Source organism: Monodon monoceros, unplaced genomic scaffold (genome assembly GCF_005190385.1).
Source record: "Monodon monoceros isolate NGI ecotype Baffin Bay Population unplaced genomic scaffold, NGI_Narwhal_1 Super_Scaffold_19, whole genome shotgun sequence".
Taxonomy (NCBI): domain Eukaryota; kingdom Metazoa; phylum Chordata; class Mammalia; order Artiodactyla; family Monodontidae; genus Monodon; species Monodon monoceros.
The window spans coordinates 42,745,058-42,764,905 of record NW_021703775.1 but is presented as its reverse complement, the minus strand read 5'-3'; the positions used below and the strand labels follow the sequence as shown (position 1 = coordinate 42,764,905).

Here is a 19,848-nt window from a genome sequence, read left to right as displayed (position 1 = left end):
GGTGAGTAAGGCTGGGGAGGATATAATGACCTAAGTTTTTAGATACAATGAACTTGAGTTGCCTGAAGAACATTGGAGTAGTAGAAATAATCAGGAGACAGCTGAAAACTAGGGCTGGAGCTTAAATCTAGTCTGGAGAGCAGGTAGCTAAACCTGTTGGTTAGGTTTCATGGGTAAATATTTGAGGAAAAATGGTGGGGTAAAGGAGAGGATGGCCAAGCAGGTTGGTGGATACTGTCTACTGCCCATGGGAGAAAAAGGCCTAGAGTAGAGCCCTGGGAAAGATCAACATGAAGTATCTCTGGACGTATTTGAACAATGTTATTTCCACTGATCCTTTTCTTTTCCTAGACAGTACAAATCAAAACAAAACAAAAAACTCCAATAGGTCCAGTTTTTAAATAGGCGCTCATTTTGTTTTCTCCATTCACCTTAAACTCAGAACTCAAAATAATATTCCAGTAAGTGCCCAGTTTAATTCTATTCAGCACTAAGTAATCTATAGTAATAGGGGCAGCACCAATAATTTAAGCCTCAGATAATTCTTAAACCGTCATTAAACTGGTAACTCCAGCCGCTTAGCCAATAACAAGTGGTAGAATTGCCTGGTAGACTTTTGCCTCTTTCTGTAACTAACCAGCCACTAATGAAGATGCTAAAGAGAAGGAAATGGCTGAAAGAAAGGTAATAAGAGATTAAGCAAACTCTATAAATTACAAAATTAAACAATAAATGATTCTTTTATATACTACTTGTATTTATGAGGTATATGATTTTTTTAATCAACAGATCTATATTGCTCATATTCAACTTTTTTTCTACTTTCCTGAGAACTGAGAAACACATTCATCACTGGAAGTGCTATAGTATATTACCCTGCATGTGTCTTTTTTGAAATTCATTTTCCTTTTATTACTACAAACTTATTATCATCTATTATTTCCATTTTATCTGAGTTTTATTTATTGTCCGGAGTGGAAATTTTTCCTGTCAGGTGGTAAAAGTAATGTTGTAAATCACTTATGAAATGATAAATACTATTTACTCTAATGAGTTAAATATGATGTGTCATTCATTTCCTCTCCCTCCTAAAACCCCATTAAAATGTCAGTAAAGCAATAAAAATGGTATTAACCAACAAAGACAAAGAGAATAACAGAGGAGACAACAGTGTATAAAATATTTCAACATATTTTTGGAAGACAAAGCAGATAGAGGAGCAGTTACTGATTTAGCAGACTGTGAAGTTACAACCTAAACACCTCTCAAGGGGCAATATCAACTAGAAGTAAGTCCTTTTGTGCCATAGAATCCTTGAGATGCTCAGCCCTTGGAGGTGCTAGTATTGAAAACAAGTGGATTAAGTAAGAGAGGAATCCTCAGCCCCTTTGTCCCCTTCCTACACCCAGAAAGCCTGCAGCAAGGCTTAAACATATCACCACTGCCCCACTATCACTGCTCCCCCAGCCCCTGCTGTCCCCTATACCTCATTCTCCTCCAGAAAGGAAATGGATAATTCATTTGTGGAGAAACAAAATGGTTCCAGTGAAAATTTCTCAAAGTATTGGCATTTGGAGTACCCCAGTAAAAAGACTTGATGAGCCCCACCTGCCCCCTTCTCCCCACAAAGCTTCCGTCCATTTTTTAAAATTCTCTACTCTTAAACATAAAACAAAACACAAGAACCACCAGTCATTTCACAAAAGTCTTGAATGGAAGCTAAAAATGAAAATAAACAGAAAAAGAAACTTGAGGGAACAGAGGCATACAGAAAACAGAAGAAAACATCATAGAAACTTTAATATTTACAGGGAGATAACAGCATATATCATTCCATAAAACAAAAAACAGAAATAACAAAAATGAAAAAAAATCAAAGAACATGAGTGAGTTCACAAATTAAAACCAATTTCATGTTCATAGCAGCATTATCTACAATAGCCAAAAGGTAGAAACAACCCAGGGTCTATTAATGAATGAATGGAAGAACAAAATGTGATATATACATACAATGGAATAATATTCAGACTTAAAAAGGAATGAAATTCTGATACATGCTACAACATGGTTGAAGACTAAGTGAAATAAACCAGACACAAAGGAACAAGTAATGTATGACTCCACTTATATGAGGTACCTAGAATAGTCAAATACATAGAGACAGAAAGTAAAATAGTGGGTACCAGGGCTAAGGGAAGGTGGAAATGGGGAGTTAGTATTTAGAGAGTATTTGGTATACACAGAGTTTCATTATGCGATGATGAAGAAGTTCTGGAGATGGATAGTGGTGATAGTTGCACAATGTGAGTGCATTTAATGCCACTGAACTGCTCACTTAAAAGTGGTTATAATGGTAAATTTCATTTTACTACATCAAAAAGATTTTAATTGCAACTTTAAAAAATTAAAGTGTTGGAAGTTACATTTGTAAAACTTCCCAGGGAAATAGAAAAAAGAACGAAAAGATGTATTAGTAACAAACAAATGGAAATTGAAGTATTTTCTTTTTTAAAAAAAGCAACACCATTTACAATAGCCTCAGAAAACATGAAATATTTAAGGATGGATTTAACAAAATATGCCCAAGACCATTACACTACAAACATTGCTAGAGAAATTAAAGAAACTAGAAGGACTTCAACTTGACTTCAAGATTTATAATAAAGCTACAATAATTAAGACAGTGTAGTACTGGCATAAAAATGGACAAGTAGATCAGTAGAACAGAATAGAGTCCAGAAATAGACTCATAGACCCACATATATATAGTCAGGTTTTTACACTGGTGTCAAAGTATTTCAGTGGGGAAAGCATAGTCTTTTCAACAAATTGTGCTGGAAAAATTGGACATCCATATGCAAACACACACACACACACACACACACACACGACCTTTGATCCTTATCTCACATCATAATAAAAAAATTAGTTCAAAATGAATCATGGACATAAATAGAACAGTCAAAGCTACAAAATTTGGCAAGAATACATAATGAATGTTCTTGCAAGTATAAAATGGTACCACCAATTTGGAAAATCATTTGGTAATTACTTATAAAGTTAAACATACCTAATGATATGACTCAGCAATTTTACTCCTGGATATTTATCCAAGAGAAATGAGAACTGGAAACAACCCAAACTAACGAATGGATAAACTAACGAATGGATAAACATATTGTGGCTTTGGAATCATACTTGGCAATAAAAAGGAATAAACTATTGATATACACAGCATGGAGGAAACTCAAAAGGATTATATTAATGAAAGAAGCAAGACACAAAAGCTTCCATACCCTATGATTCTGTTTATGTGATTCTTAAAAGGGCAAAACCACCAGGGGCAGGGGGAGGGGAGGGAGTGATTGCAGAGGGGACAGGGAACTTCTTGGAGTGATAGTGTTGATGGTTACACGACTATATACGTTGTCAAAACTCATTGAATTATACGATTAAAATGAGTGAACTTTGTTGGATAAAAATTATATCTCAGTAAAGCTGATTATTTTTCTTAAAAAAGACAAAGATGTAATACAGAATACAAAAGATGAAAAAGCTAGAAGATAAATTTGGGAGGCCTGTGAATCACTAATAAGAGTTCCAGAAAGAAAGAACAGAAAAAACACGGTTTCCTGTTAACCTAATTTGTCCTCTGGGAAGGTGAACTTGCAGTATGGTACTTCAAGCTCCATGACAGAGCATTATTTAAGAGTTTACATTTTAACTTAACCTTATAAATGTGTGCAGACTTTTCTGGGTGTCAATAAATGTTTTAAGACTATTTCTTAAACAATTTTCCTTCTCTAAATCACCTTCTATCTCTATGAAATTGATAGTGCTGTAAATAAAACTAAGTCTAGCTTAAGTTGTTATTTATATCTTAGAATTGGGGCTAGTTGCTGTTTTCAGGTGACTATGTACTGTGCAATTTTTTAAAAAGAAACTATTATTTAAAATGAATGTTTTCTAAGCGTATTGTGCTTTCATTGCTGAACCTCTGAAACCCAGCCATTAATCTTTTTTTAAACAGCTTTATTGAGGTATAATTCTCATACCATACAATTCATGCATTTAAAGTGTACAACTCAGTGCCAACTATTCTTCACCTTTTGCACAAGTTTTGAATAAGATATGGAAGAAAATACGATGTGATTCAGTAGAGCAAGATTCTAAATCCACAGCTTGGTGACCTTCAGGAGCCTCTGGGCTTCAATATCCTCATCTGTGAATCACGGGGTTAAACCTAATGACTCTCTCACTCTGATCTACCTTCAAAATCATTTTTTATTGTTTATTTTTAGCCTTTAATTTCTCTCTAGTGCCAACATCAAATATTGGGATAAGCAGCTCAGAAAGATGTATTTTACAGTAGGAGAGTTGCAACAATGCTCTGAATTAAAGATGATGCCGGCAGATTTATTACAGCATTTGGAAGTCTTTATAAATGTAACGAGATTCTTTAGAGCCTTTCTTGAAAGAAGACAGTTTCCTTTTATACGTTTCAAAGTAAGAAAAAAAAGAGAAAGAGGATAGTCACATGGTGTGTTTAACTTAGATGAGCTTCTTTTCTAACTCTATCTTTCTCATTTCTGAAAGCAAATATGAAAACTATGTAGAAAGTTGAACCGGCTTGGAAACATATTCAAGAAAACTATATTAACTTCAGTGATTCAGCCAAATATCTTAATCAAAAATATAAAAAACATTGCCTTCCAAGCTTTTGCTGAAGTAGAAAATGAAGAGTTCCCATAAAAGCCTGGTTGACATGCAAAATTTTATCACTGCAGATTTTAATAGTATATTCCTTCATTTGTTTCTTTTCTCTATTTCAAATAACAAAGGTAAAGTTACGTTTTTAAATTAATATGCCTATATTCCTAAAAAGCTTACAAGGGATTTCTTAGTAACTAGATATTGCTGTGGGTTGAATTGTGTCCTCCCCAAAGATATGTTAAAGTCCTAACCCCAGTACCCCAGAATGTGACCTTACTTGAAAATAGGGTCATCACAGATGTAGTTAGTGAAGATGAGGTCATAATGGAGTAGGGTGGGCCCTTAATCCAATATGATTGGGATCCTTTTAAGAAAAGTAGAAGACAGAGACACATAGGGAAGACAGCCATGTGAAGATGGGGCAGAAATTGGAGTCATACTGCCACAAGCCAAGGAACACCAAGGCTTCCAGAATCTGGAAGAGGCAAGGAAGGATTCTAGAGGCTTTGAAGGGAGCATAGCTCAGTCAACAAGTTGATTTCCTACATCTAGCCTCCAAAAGTGTGAGAGAATACATTTCTGTTTCTTTAAACCACCCAGTTTGTGGTATTTTGTTATGGCAGCCTTAGGAAACTAATACGAACATAGCCAAATTTTACATGCATGCAGATGTGCACACACAAAAAGAGAACCCTCATTTTAATCAAATTATTGGATTTCAAAAAATCTAATATAATCAGTGTGAACTTGAGTAATTAATTAAAATAATGCATGATGCCTTATAACCTTTACACAATCTCTTGAAGACATTGCCTTTCTAAATTTTGTGTTATGTAAGGGAACTAAGCTGAAAAAAAGGAAAGGAAAGGAAAGGAAAAAGAAAAGGAAAAAGGAAAGGAAAAAAAGGAAAGGGGAGGGGAGAGAAGGAAAGGGGAGGGGAGGGGAGGGAAGGGAAGGGGAGGGGAGGGAAGGGAAGGGAGGGGAGGGGAGGGGAGGGAAGGGAAGGTGTATTTTTCCAAGGGAGATATAACACAATATCTCTGAGAGAGGCAAGACAGCCTACTCAAAGGATAAAAACTCAGAAAACAGCTACAAGAGAACTATTTCTAAATTGGCAGCCAAGTTACAGCATTTGTTATTACTAAACCATTTGAGTCTCAAAGGAAGAATTTGAGACAGTAATAACTTATTTCATAATTTTATGATGAAACCTACATGGAAAATTTTCATAAACAGCTTTAACTATGAAAATACTGAACAAGGAAGTGATAGACAATTTTTCTTCATGTCCTTTGTTGCTAGATTTGGTACATGTGATTTCTTTTATTTATTTATTTTTTTGGAGAAGAATTTTAAACTTCACTAAAAGATATTATAGAGACAAAGATATGAAGAGTTATAAGAAGATTCAGTATCATAAAGGAGGCAATTATTCCCAAACTGATTAGTATGGTCAAAGAAGTTCAAATCAAAATCACAAGACTTTTACATGAAACTTGACAAGGTACTTTGAAAATTTACATAGCAGAACAAATAGTTGAGAATAGCAAAGACTCTCTCAACTCGCTTCCCCTATCTAGCTTGGTGAAACCACAAGCTCAGTTAAATCCAAACCTGCCTTCTCTATTCTTGCACCATCATAACTTAAAGTGGCTGGAGAAAAGCATACAGCTCTGCCGTCCAATCTGAATTTGTATTCCTCCTCACTAATCTCAAATGTACCCTAACTCGATATGCCAGTCATTATGTATGCGTATATGATTTTATTGGAAATCTCTCTGAGAACATATTTAGGGAGTCATGAGCCCTGTAGGGTCTTAGCTTGTAGATTACGATTCAAGCATGGCATTCCTGCCTGTGGTCTTTATAGGGTCATACTGATTCTCCAAAACTTTACAAACACTTCATAATCACTTTCCATACTTAGATCAAAACCTCTCCAAAGCAATAACCCATCTTGTCCTATTCCATTCTCAAGTCTCACCAAGCTTAGTTATCAATTTTACTTTCATCTCTTTTGCCACTTCCAAGCAGAGCTCTGCTGTTATAGCCAGTACGACTGACCACCACCAAGAAGAGAAGCATTCAAGTGAGCAATGTTATTACAAATAATAACAACTTGGAAGGGAAAATATTATGTCGATTTGGAGCTAGAATGCTCTCAAAAATTTTTTTATTCACAAACAGTTTCCAAATGTAAAGCTTGTGAGAAAGATGCCATTTGCCAAAGGTAAGCCCTAAAGAAATGACTAGAGAGGTAAACGACAACCAGACCAGTTCAGACACACTTCATTCTGCGGCCTCACAAATGAACTGCATCGGCAGATTTGTCATTCCTGTTACGTATGCCCCCAGAATATATTCTAAAACATGTTAAACAATTTGACAATCACTGTTTTGAAGAATCGCCTTCACTCTGAGACAGTGAAGGTAGGGGTTAAAAGCATAGATTCTAGAGCCAAACGTCTTAGGTTTAAATCCTGACAGTCTCATTTACTAGGTTTGTGATTTTGAACAATTATTTTCTCTGTGCCTCATTCCTTATCTGTTAAATAGGGATAATAATCGTGGCCACTTCAAAGACTGGTTTCAAGGATTAGTTGAGTAATCATAAAATACTTATAAGAGCACATGGAAGTATACTATGCAGTTTAGTTTTTATTCATAAACATTATGTAGGATATTTTATGCAGTGAAATACGAATTTCAGACAGTACAAGTCCTGGGAAGTTCTGAGAAGATGCTGCTATATTTAGAAGGAAGGAAGGATGTAAGGAGGGAAAGATGGATGGAAGACTGCTAACATTCGTTCTGCTGGAAAATCTCACCTAAAAAGACAGTATCTCTTTTGCTTTTCTCAAATAGCTTCTACTAATACCATGCTGAGCTCATAGATAAGAAAAGTATTGAGAAGAAATAACATCCGTGAAGTTCATTTAGCACCATTATGACATGTAAGTGCTTTAGAGCCATATTCCTTATGTATTAAAATTTGGTATTGTTACTTAGGCAATACCTGTCTTTCTTAGTGGCATTCATCCCCACCTTCTTCAAAACAGAGATGGAAGGAAGGATCTGGTATGAATTACACATTACTCTGCGCTGTTATAATTGGTGATTAGGCAGTGGTCCTTGTTCCTGACTAGGAGACATCCAGGAGGTAACCAGAGGTGATAATAGAAGCATCAGCTAGTGTGAGAATTAACCCAGGGAAACTTTAAATAAAAATAGGATAAGCAGGGGAGTGCCCTGGTTGCCTAGTGGTTAGGATTCTGGGGTTTCACTGCCATGGCCCGGGTTCAGTCCCTGGTCAGAAAACTGAGATTCTGCAAGCCGCATGGTGCGGCCAAAAAAAAAAACAAAAAAAAAAATTAGGATAAGCAGTCCTCCAGGTCTCAGGAGAGTATGCTCCTCATACTCTGGGTTGCTTCCTGCCAAAACGAAAAGAGATCATCAGCACTGGGTACCTATCTGAACCAAAGGTGGCCTCAGGGCCATGAAAATTAAAAGCTAGTTGACCAAGACTGCATTAGTAGGCACTTTGGGGGATATTAGGCTGGTCCACACCCCTTTGCTTTAACTTCCCTACACAGGGCTGAATCCCTGGCATTTATGTTTGTATCGTTTCCCTGCTCGCCTGTCCAGAGCTGATCAACCAAGGATGCACACATGACCCTAGTCAGGCCAAACAACACCTCAATCTCTCTGTCTCTGTCTCTCCGTCTGTCTCTAAGAATTAGCCCTGAGAGATGAGAAGCTGGGCTGGTCACCTGAACTGAGGATGAGTATGCTCAAGAGCAAGGGGGTAGCTATGTTTGGCCTTATGAAGCCAAAGCAACCAAGTCAATCTGGAAAGAGAGAAAGAGAGAGAACTGGAGCCAATGAGCACAGTAAGTCAGACAAGAATTGGCTGCTTGTGTTCTTGACGGATCCCCAACTCCTGATTCTAATCCTTCCTGAAACCTGGCTGTACTATCTGCCTTCCTTGAGATACTCCATTCTTTAAAGAAATTTCTTTTTTGTTGTTGTTTACACTGGTATGAAATAAATTTCTGTTACCTGCAAACAAAAGAGCGTTGATGAATGTAGCTACAGGCATTATTGTATTATCTATGGTGTTAAAATCTTTTCTGATGATCATTATCTGTAAAAGGCAGGTAGGAGTGAGACTTCTCTGGTTATCCTTTTTATGTCGTTTTGACCTTCAAATTGTGTAATTGTATTACCTATTCAAAAATATTTAATTTAAAATTATTGTTGAAATAAGCTCTGCATATAGTGATAGTATTTACCACATCAAAATTCAGGACACCTCATTTAATATAGAGTGCAAAAACAGATCAGAATTTTAAAACTCAGGCCCAGAGCTTCCCTGGTGGCGCAGTGGTTGAGAATCTGCCTGCCAATGCAGGGGACACGGGTTCGAGCCCTGGTCTGGGAAGATCCCACATGCCGCGGAGCAACTAGGCCCTTGAGCTACAACTGAGCCTGTGTATCTGGAGCTTGTGCTCCGCAACAAGAGAGGCCGCGACAGTGAGAGGCCCGCGCACCGCGATGAAGAGTGGCTCCCGCTTGCCACAACTAGAGAAAGCCCTCGCACAGAAAGGAAGACTCAACACAGCCAAAGATAAATAAATAAATTAATTTTAAAAAAAACTCAGGCGCATGCACCTTAGCTAGAAGTTTTTTTACGGTGCAGGATCATAGGGTATGCAATAAGATATATATTTCCTATGTTTAAGTAGGAATGACTGACAGTATGGCTTGGTATCCAGAGAGTAACTCAACCCCCTCAATGGACCTCTTTGGGATCCTATGAGATCTCCTGACCTAGGAAAAAAATGCACAAATGCAAAACATACTCTCTTAAATGGTTCATGCACCCTTTGAAGCCCATCCATGTCTGCCAATATATTACAACTTACAGGAGGTAAATTTACATACCTGAAATGACTAAATAATCATACGGTGGTATTAAACATCTTAGTTAGTAGAAATTGGGGTCATAGAAGATATAGAAATAGAGCACACTATAGAAAAGAGCAAAGCCGACGTGGGACATACGGACACAGGACTAGCTGGAGCAAGAGTGTGCGTTAGCAAATTGAACAGGGACAGCACATAACAGAGTCTGCGATTTGGGTACTCAATTAATAGCAATTATTATTGTTGTTAGGAAATAATAATAATTATTATTAGGAAAGGAAGATAAGGTCACATAGGTAAGGGGAGACCATATTCTAGAGGACCTGGAATGTCAGAGCAGTTAAGGCTTTACAAGTCATTGTATGTTTGCGCTGGAAAAGAACTTGATTCAATAAAACTATCTGGAACATGAAAAGAATAACTTGGAGAAAGTGAAGGGAAAATGGGTAGTAAGAGTATTTCATTGGGTTTTTTTTGTAGTACTAAAGATGAAAAGGACTTAAACAAGGGTGGTAGAGTGGAAATAAATAATATATTTGAGGGACTTAAAAAAAATGGAGAGACCTCAGGGGCTGATTAGTGATATACAGGGGATAAAGGAGAGGGGAAAGTCAGGGAAGATATTTTTTTTGATTTATTATATTTTTATTATTTACTTATTATTAAATATTACTAAATTGATTTTCTATTTTATGGAACCTACAAGTGTTGCACTATGGGAATGTTTGCTCTGGGTAAAGGGTACAAACATTCTTGATTAAGCCGCCCACAGCTCACACCAAAACGAAGCTGAGATATGACGTGGGAGGGAATCAGGGGTTTCTCTTCAGCCATGAACAGCTTTTAACTGAATGTGTAGGTGGTGATAATGTTAAATGCACCACTCAAAATCACAGATTCTTTTCTACTCCTAAGGGATTACTACGGTATACATGCCAGCTACCAGCCACTTTCAGCTGGCATGCATTTCACAGCTTTGCTGTGTGGAGGAAATTTTAGCTGAGGTTCTCCTAGTAGAATCCGCAATGTTCTCCTATTGGGTTAAGCGCGATTCATGGTAGTTGGAGGTTTTCTTTCTCTCTGGATGATCACATTGGGTGCAGCTGCAGGAGCTCAGCCAGGAGAACAGAGAAAATAAAGTGGTGCTTCGTGGTTGCTAAGAAAAATGGGGGAAAAAATCCCACAGAAAGCTTTAGAAATCATCTCTAAGTCAAAATGTACTTCAATCATAAGGTAGCTCAGTTAGTTGTCCTTGGCACACTGCAGAGTCAAAAATGCAATGCTGGTCTTAAGTTTTGGCTTTCAGAAGGTAGTGCCATACATAAGAGACGTGGGACAGTCAGAAAACAAGGCTTCTGATACCAGATTTCTAACTACGGAGAGGACCTTGAGCAAGTCAATTAATCTCTTGTTATTCAGCCTGCAGCAAGGTATCATTTCAGGAATAAATGAAATTTGGTTTTCAAAGTTCTTTGTAAAGCACGAGGGAAACATAAGGTATTTTTGGCGTTTTTTACTTTTGTTTTATCTGTGTTGTTCCTGACCCCCTGAGAATACGATCTATGATTTAGACTTAATCAGTTTTTTTCTTTTTTAAAAAATAACTTCATACATATAGTAAAAATTTAATTATTACTTTTCAATTAAAGATGCCAGAAAGGAGAAAACTCTCCTGGAATGTGTTTGGCTAATCAGTAGGAGATACAGCCAGCAAATGGTGTTACCGAACCCAATTTGGGTCCACCAGCCCAAAGCACAATAAAGCCAATCTACTGACATCAGATTATGGTGAAGGAAAGTACAGTGTTTATTGCAAGGCCAAGCGAGACACATGGATAGCTACTGCTCAAAACTCCCAAATGGCTCTCAGGGAAGGATTTTTAAAGGCAAGGTGAGGAAGAGGGTCGAGGGCTGCCTGATCAGCTTGTGGACATTCTTCTGATTGGTTGATGGTGAGGTAACAGGGTGATGTTACAGGGGTCAGTGTTATCAATCCTCAGGCTCCAGCATCTGGGGACTACATGCTCATGGTCATCATGCAGTTAGCTTCTTCTATCTGGTGGGAGTTTTAGTATCTGCAAAACAACTCAAGGATATGGCTCAGGATATTATCTATAGCCCCTGAGGAGGAACAAAGGTCCTTGACTTTGTTTTTATGGCTGAACTATTATTATTTTGTCTTGCTTGACTGTTTTCCTTTGTTTCTGCTGGTGTTTTGGGGGATTTTTTGTTTGTTTTTTTCACTCCTTTGATTAAATTTGCTCTCTGGAATTCAGGGAAGGCCTAGGAGGCTAAAGTTTTTTTACAAACTAGGGGACACTGGGGGTCTGTCCCTGGGAAGGCCCTGCAGGGTCTTGCTCTGTTTCAGTGGGTGTCTGGCTATCTTACTATTGCAGGAGTAGGAAGAAGAGAGAACTGGCTATCTTACTATTGCAGGAGTAGGAAGAAGAGAGAAGGTGGGGAGTAAGGAGAAGAAAAATATCTACTTGAATTTCTAACAATCTCCTGAAAAACACATGGAATTTAGTTTTTCATATTTGGTTATTTTTCTTTTATTACAAAATGCCAGTTCAATGTCCTGGACTCCAAAAGAAATAGGTACAGGGCAATAAAATTAATAATACCTGCTCATTATTATTTTACCATTTTAATGTTTTCTACCTTTTGGGATTTGGGGGTTTTTTTTGAAGTTTTATAGTTGTTCTTATCTTTTTAATTACAATTATACCACATGGTTATGTTTCAGTTGTACTTATTTTTCAAGTACCATGATCTCTTAAGCGATGTCTGCTGAATTTTCAGTGTTAGTGGAAGTCATGGGTAATTTCTGCATTTCTTTCCCATACTCATTTATTCCTTCATTTAAAAAATATATATGAAGGGCCTACTCCATGCTGGGCCCTGCGTTACACAGTGGTTATGGAGTGGGAAGCAAAACAGGCATAGTCCCTGCCCTCATACAGCTTACAGTCTAGTGGTGGACTTCTTGTTGGCCCCCAGTATCCATTATCCCCTTCTTCTTGAGAAATAAACCCCCAATTTGTTATGCTGAAGAATTTTAAGTAAATAGAAGTCATCATTCTTCCCCTAAATTTTAATATGCATCCTTTAAATTGAGAACATTTTCCTCCATGGCCAAAATAACATAATCACAGCTGATTATTAATAATTCCTTAACAGTATATCATATCTTAATACCCACCCACATTGACATCTCTCCACTTTTCTACACAATGCCATTTATAGGTGGTTAGTCCAAACCAGGATCCAATTGAGGACCACACATCACATCTAGTTGTTATGTTCCCTCAGTCTTCTTAAAATAAATTAGTCCCTATATTCATGATACTGAAATATTAAAGAGACAGAGACAGTGACAATTGTTCCAATTCCTCAATCTGTCTGATTGCTTCCTCAGGGTATCATTTAGTTCATTTCTCTTTTCCTTGTAATTCCTGTAAAACTGGAAGTTATAACAAAAGGTCCAATTAGACTCAAACGTTTTTGGCAAGATTACATCACAGGTGGTACTGTGTACTTCAGTCACATCAAGAGGCACAGCATATTTGACTATGGTACTGGGTTAAACTGATGACGGCCTGACTCCTCCACTATAAAGCTACTTTTTTCTCCTCATGGACAAAAAGAAATCTGTGTAGAGTTTTGGGGGGCACTTTATGGAGGTCCTTTTCTCATCAGCCATTTACCTAAAATAGTTTTAACACCAATTGCTAATCTTTGCTTGAACCAACATTAAAGAACTCATGACTTTTAACTGTGTTTACAACCTCCCCCACCTTGCATAAAGACCACATTTACCTTCCTGATTCCTGATGGAGGAAATAAAAGCATGAGGTCTGGAGCTTGAGCAACCACTTTGAACTGTGAGGTAGAAGCCACATGATGAATTCAGTGGAGTAGCTAGAGAGAAGGAACCTAGATCTCTTAGGATCATAGGGCTATCATACTAACCTTGATCTACCTATCTCTAAACTTCGTTTATATGAGAGAAAAATGAACCACTATCTTTTCCAGCCACTGTATTTTGGTTGGCAGTTGAACCAAATCTTAACTGATGCAACAAAGAAGATAATAAATAAGAAAATACATATATATTTACAATTTGGGGTAAGTGCTACTTAAAAAATAGAGTAGGAGAATAGAAGATAGTGGCTACTTAGATCAGGTGATAAGGAAAGGCCACTCCAAGGAGGTTAGAGTTAAGCTGAGAATGGAATGCTGAGAAGGAGCAAACCATGTGAGATGGTAGGGAGTCTCCTAAGGAGAGGGAACTGCATGTGAAAAGGGATGAGGTGGGAAAGGGCTTGCACGACAAGCTCAAGGAATTAAAAGGAGGCCACGTAGCTAGAGCTTAATGGCACCAGATGGGGTGGGACAGGTTAGTAGATGCCACATTACTCTGGATTAGTGGGCCATGGTAATGAGTTGAATTTCTTTCTCAGATGTTATGGTAAGAGTTGTAAGCAGGAGAATAAAATTGATTTATGTTGTTAGAAATTATTCTCACTGCTCTGTGGGGAACAGACAGAGGGTGTCAAAAGTGAAAACACCTGGGAAGTCCCTGGTGGTCCAGTGGTTAAGACTCGGCACTTTCACTGCCTGGGCCCAGGTTCGATCCCTGGTCAGGGAACTAAGATCCCACAAGCCTTGTGGCGCAGCCAAAAAAAAAAAAAGTGAAACCACCATCACCAGAAAAGAGATTATTTTGGAGGGCTGGGCAAGAGAAGCTGGTGGCTTGGGCTACTGTTGCACTGAGGAGGGGAAGGAGAGCAGAAATAAGAGATGGTTATGAGGGAGAAATGACAGAACTCCCTGATGGGTGGAATGTAAGAAGAGGAAGGAATCCGAAATAAAGCTTGGGATTCTGGCTTAAGCAACGTGTAACTGGGTGAGCCTTTTTCTGAAGTGAGGAAGACTGGAAGAGGAACAGGTGGGAAGTGGGGAGAGGAGAGAAGTACATTAGAAAGGGGTGGGAAGTCAGGATTCCATTTTAGAACTCTTGAGTTCCAGATGTTGAAGCAGAAGTGTCAAGTAGGCAATTTAATATAAACACCTAGAGCATGAGAGCAATGTATGGTTTCCAGTGTTTTTAAAAATTCCCCATCCATAAATTACCACAGGTGATACTTTACTTTAAAAATATACTTCGGTCACTCAGTATTTAATCAAAAGAAAGAAACCATACTAATAAACCTATTTCCAGTAATATTAATTTATTAATAATTGTAGTTTCAAGCAGTGAATAACCAGAACCATGTTTACGTTTAGACACAGGTGATAATGTCAGATTGTTCTAAACGTTAAGTTTGTTTGTTAGTTTGTTGGAAGTTGTAAGTTAAGTTTGTTAAGTTTATTCTAAATGTTGTAGTTTGTTTAAAGATTAAACCAAAAAAATAATTTGCTAAAAATTACTATTGAGTGTCATTTTGGTAAAAATGAAGTGATATAGTACTCTCAATTTTTATTTGTTTTACTTATGATATGCTACTGAAATAATGTTTTATTTAAAAGATCTGAATTAGGTAAAATATTGATTTAAAAACATTAATTTAAGCTCTCAAATGGTAAGAAACACATGATAGCAAAAATTTATTTTTAAAAGAAACTTCCAGAGTCATCCCAGGTTTAGACCATCTGTAGCACTTTTGCAATAATCATTAATATTTAAAAGGTTAACACAAAAGTTCCTAAAGCATCAAAAAATAAATTGGAATATTTTATTTGGTATATTCTATCATTTGGTAAAATATACCAAATAAAATGAATGCTTATGTCCACTAAAAGACGTGTAAAGAATACTCATGAAAGCTTTATTCATAACATCTAAAACTTTAAAAATAAAAAACCAAATATCTATCAACAGTAGAATGGATAAATTCATGCAATGAAAGACTATACAGCAATAAAAAGGAACAAACTACTACTACACACAATAATGTGGATTGATCTCAGAGAACTGATGTTGAGCAACAGAAATCAGGCACTCACATACCAAAAACGTACAGTATGATTCTATTTATATGAAGATTAAGAACAGACAAAATCAAACTATGTTGATAAAAATCAGAATAATGGTGGCTGGGTTGGGGTGGTATTGGCTGGGAACAGCTGGGGAGCAAAATTTGCCCCCCAAAAGGTCTCTCCGGTATGTGGATTATTTTGAGCTGAAAACAATCAAGGCCCAAAAGACTCAGGAAGAAATCTTTGACCTTCCCCCTAACTGCCTAAAGAATGTAGCTGGAGGACCTGTTCCAGGACAGGAGCGATCACCATAGATAACTGTAATATGAACTAGGTGTACAGACAGGGAAGAACCTAGCAAAGTCTGTTTGTTAAAATTCCTGTGTCCCATTGTCTCTGTATGGCCCAGCAAACATTTATTTACCAAACTTTTGCTTTTCCATCTCCCTGTAAATTGCATTCCACCCCCTTGAAGTCCCAAACCACTACTCCCAACATTCTCTTTTGTCTTTAGCTGAAGATGGTATTTAAGATGAGGGCTTCAGCCATTTTGAAGAGTTACTCAGTTTTTCTGGGTCTCTCCCATGTTAACATGTTATTAAACTTCTGTGTGATTTTCTCCTGTTAGTATGTCTCATGTCAATTTAATTCTTAGACCAGTCAGAAGAACCTAGAAAAACAGAGGAAAATTTCTTCCTTCCCAAAAATCAACTTGGTGGAGTCTTCTAGAATGCTGGGAATATTCTATACTTCGATATAGGTGGCAGTTACACAGGTATACATATACATGTAGAAATTAATGTACATGCACATGTATATACACATGCAGAAAATAAATTTTAAGATTAGTGCATTTTACCGTATGGATATATTATTGTCAATATTTTTTAAATTCAGTAGTCAATTATTGTACATCCTCTAATAGATTAATAGAACTTTAAAAAAGGAATAGAACTACATATATGAATCAAATGAAATGATATCCAAACATATTAAGCAAAAAAAGCAATTTGCAGAGTAGTTTGTTTAGTATGATTCCACTTGTGTGTATGTTTTAGCAGATATATGTATGATTGTGTGTCCATGGACAATTTGTAAAACGATATACAGGAAATTGTTGGCAGCAGTTATCTCAGAATGCTGGGGTATGGGACTAGGACTTGGGGTTTTTACATAGGCTGTCTTTTTATTCAGTCTATACTTTTTCATACTTTTTATATAATTTTTAACCTAATTTAAAAGATTTCATTAATCTTCTGTGTTTTCAAAATTGCATTAAGTTGAGCCACATGAAGTTGTCATTTTTATGTCAAAAAATGAGAGAAGGGCTTCCCTGGTGGCGCAGTGGTTGGGAGTCCGCCTGCCGATGCAGGGGACACAGGTTCGTGCCCCAGTCCGGGAAGATCCCACATGCCGCGGAGCGGCTGGGCCCGTGAGCCATGGCCGCTGAGCCTGCGCGTCCGGAGCCTGTGCTCCGCAACGGGAGAGGCCACAACAGTGAGAGGCCCACATACCGCAAAAAAAAAAAAAAAGAGAGAGAATATTGACAGTTTCTCATAGTTAAAGCTAATACAATGAACAGATATAAAGAGGTTTTAAAAACCATTCATTTAGATATTACTAATTCGGAATTTGAAATAATCTGCATGTCAACATAAAGAGCATAACTCAAACCCAATATGATTTGAAAATATATTTGAGTTTAATATTGGTCACCTGAAAGTAATTTAATAACCCCTTTTTCAAACTGATGATAATTTGAATTGTTCACATGCTAATAATTTCTAACAGTTTCTGAACCTATATGGTAGTATTTCAAAAATATGATGAAATTTAAAATTGGAAAATCTTAGGTCAGATCTCATTATTTTACTGTCTCTCTGACCTAAGATAAACTGCCTGATTGCTCTGGACCTCTTTTCTTTTCTTTTCTTTTTAATAACATGGAGAAAACAATACCTGACCTATAAGATTACTCAAAAGATTAATTCGTTGATGCATATAAAAGCACTTTGGGTACAAAACACTATCCAAATGTAATGATTATTGTTTTAAATGAGGAAAGGAAATAGCCCATATTTGCTTTGAAGAGATCGTTTGCAGTGCCCATACTGCAATTTATGGTACTCTAGATCAGTGCTTCCCAAATCATTGTTCTCAGGACCCCTTTACACCCTTTGTGATGTGGATTTTAGCTATTAACATTTACTGTAATATAAATTAAAACAGAAAGTTTTTACGTACCTATTTTAAAATAATATTAATAGGGGCTCGTGCGCGGGAGTCCATGTGGGCGCCGGCGCGGCAGGAAGCAGCGCAGGGTTGCCATGGCGGAGCTGCAGCAGCTCCGCGCGCAGGAGGCGGTGGACTCTATGATGAAGAGCCTGGAGAGAGAGAACATCTGGAAGATGCAGGGCCTCACGTACTGGTGCAGCGCCGGCTGTTGTGAGGACAGCCAGGCGTCCATGCAGCAAGTGCACCAGTGCATTGAGCGCTGCCATGCACCTCTGGCTCAAGCCCAGGCCCTGGTGACCAGCGAGTTGGAGAAGTTCCAGGACAGCCTGGCCCGGTGCACTATGCATTGCAACAACAATGCCAAAGATTCAATAGATGCGGGGAGTAAAGAGCTTCAGGTGAAACGGCAGCTGGAGAGCTGTGTGACCAAGTGTGTGGATGACCACATGAACCTCATCCCAACCACGACCAAGAAGATGAAGGAGTCTCTCTCATCCATTGGGAAATAGATGTCTGCTATTGGCCATCGGGGCTGAAGGCAGGAATCTATTTAAAAAGAGGAATGGGGGTTCGGGTTTTCTAAGGAAAGTTTATGAATGAGGAAATTAAGGATGGCAGCAAGTTTAAGGCCTATGTCACTTGCCTCTGGACACTGGTTCCTTTGTGTTTGAATCCTAGAAAGTGAAAAAAACTGGTGCTAAAATTTGGGTCAGAGATAGCACAGGAGAGTTTTTATGAGCCTGAATTTCACGTGGCAAGTGCTATCCTGGCAACAGGGAGTCTCCCTTGTACCAAACCAGAGCCCTCCAAGGTACCACATCCTCTTAGTACACAGATACCAGCAGGCTGGCAGGTTCATCTGACCTGCTTATGAGCTGGTGGAGTGTGAGGAGAGGTATTTCTGTTTGTTGCCAACCTCCTGTTTACCAGAAGGATCGCTACAACATTTCCCACAAACTGGAAATAAAACAAAATCCATGAGGTCACTAATTTAGAAGGGGAAAGGGGGCTTCTGGGGATTTGTTTTGCTTGGTTTTGTTTTATGTACAAGGGCATGAAGTTACTTTAAGATGTAGAGTTGGGAGAGGCAGTTTGGATAAAAACTCTGAAAGGGTCCTTGCGGATATTCAGTTCTGGCCATCAAAATGTGGATGCGCATTTCTTAAAATTCTCACACATGACATCTTTCAGCATGGAGACCCTGCAAAAATATAAGAAGCGCTATCACAATGGTAGGGGAAGCAAACCTTCCCTCTGACTGGCAGCCATGATGAGCCCTGAGTCCGTCTGCAGCAGAGTCAGCCGAGTGACAAGACAATCTTGCAGTGACACTCACCCTTGAAGGGAAAGGGGATTTTGATTGTGCTATGTGTTAGTATTCAGGAATGAACAGCAAAAGAGGAATTGTTAGCTGCTTAAGTAAGAGAGTTATGAAGCACTGGCTTTGGAAAAATCTGGTTTTCATATAACAAAATAGAATGAAAGCCTAAACCCAGTATTGCTTACTTTGCCCCCTGTAACAACAGAACTCTGTTGAAACAATCCCTTGGCAACACGAAGGTCAAAGGAGAAAAAGTAAGCAACTTAGGGGCAAGCTGTGACTCCTTTATGGCAAAAAACGGGACAGCCCCCCATCACCAAATACCACTTTTGCGACGTGTTGTTCTTGCCCCAGTTTGGGCAACTTATCGTTTTATTAAGGACCTTGTTGTGTTTTTACCAACTTATGACTTGATAATATAGCCTGTCTGTTTGCTGTTTCAAGACTGTGATATATTTTCCTAGTGGTTTGGTTTTAAAAATAAATAAGACAATTTTTCTTCCAAAAAAAAAATAATATGAATATACCCATTCATTACATGTTAACATAACTAAGTTTTGTGAGAAAGAGCTATTTTTCCCTAAAACAAAGAATAATTAGTGAGGTGAGAGATACTATTTTACATTTTGCAAAGGTCTTTAAAGTCTAGCTTAATACAGGACAATTGGATT

The 19,848-nt window shown here is 37.9% G+C and overlaps 1 non-coding gene and 1 pseudogene across 1 annotated transcript; both read left to right on the top strand.

Annotated features, from left to right (window-relative positions):
- Positions 1 to 14,218: 14,218 nt before the first annotated feature.
- On the top strand, positions 14,219 to 14,290 carry TRNAE-UUC. The gene has a single exon. It is a non-coding gene; the product is annotated as a tRNA-Glu (tRNA).
- Positions 14,291 to 17,948: 3,658 nt separating this feature from the next.
- On the top strand, positions 17,949 to 18,365 carry LOC114900423 (annotated as a pseudogene).
- Positions 18,366 to 19,848: the final 1,483 nt, after the last annotated feature.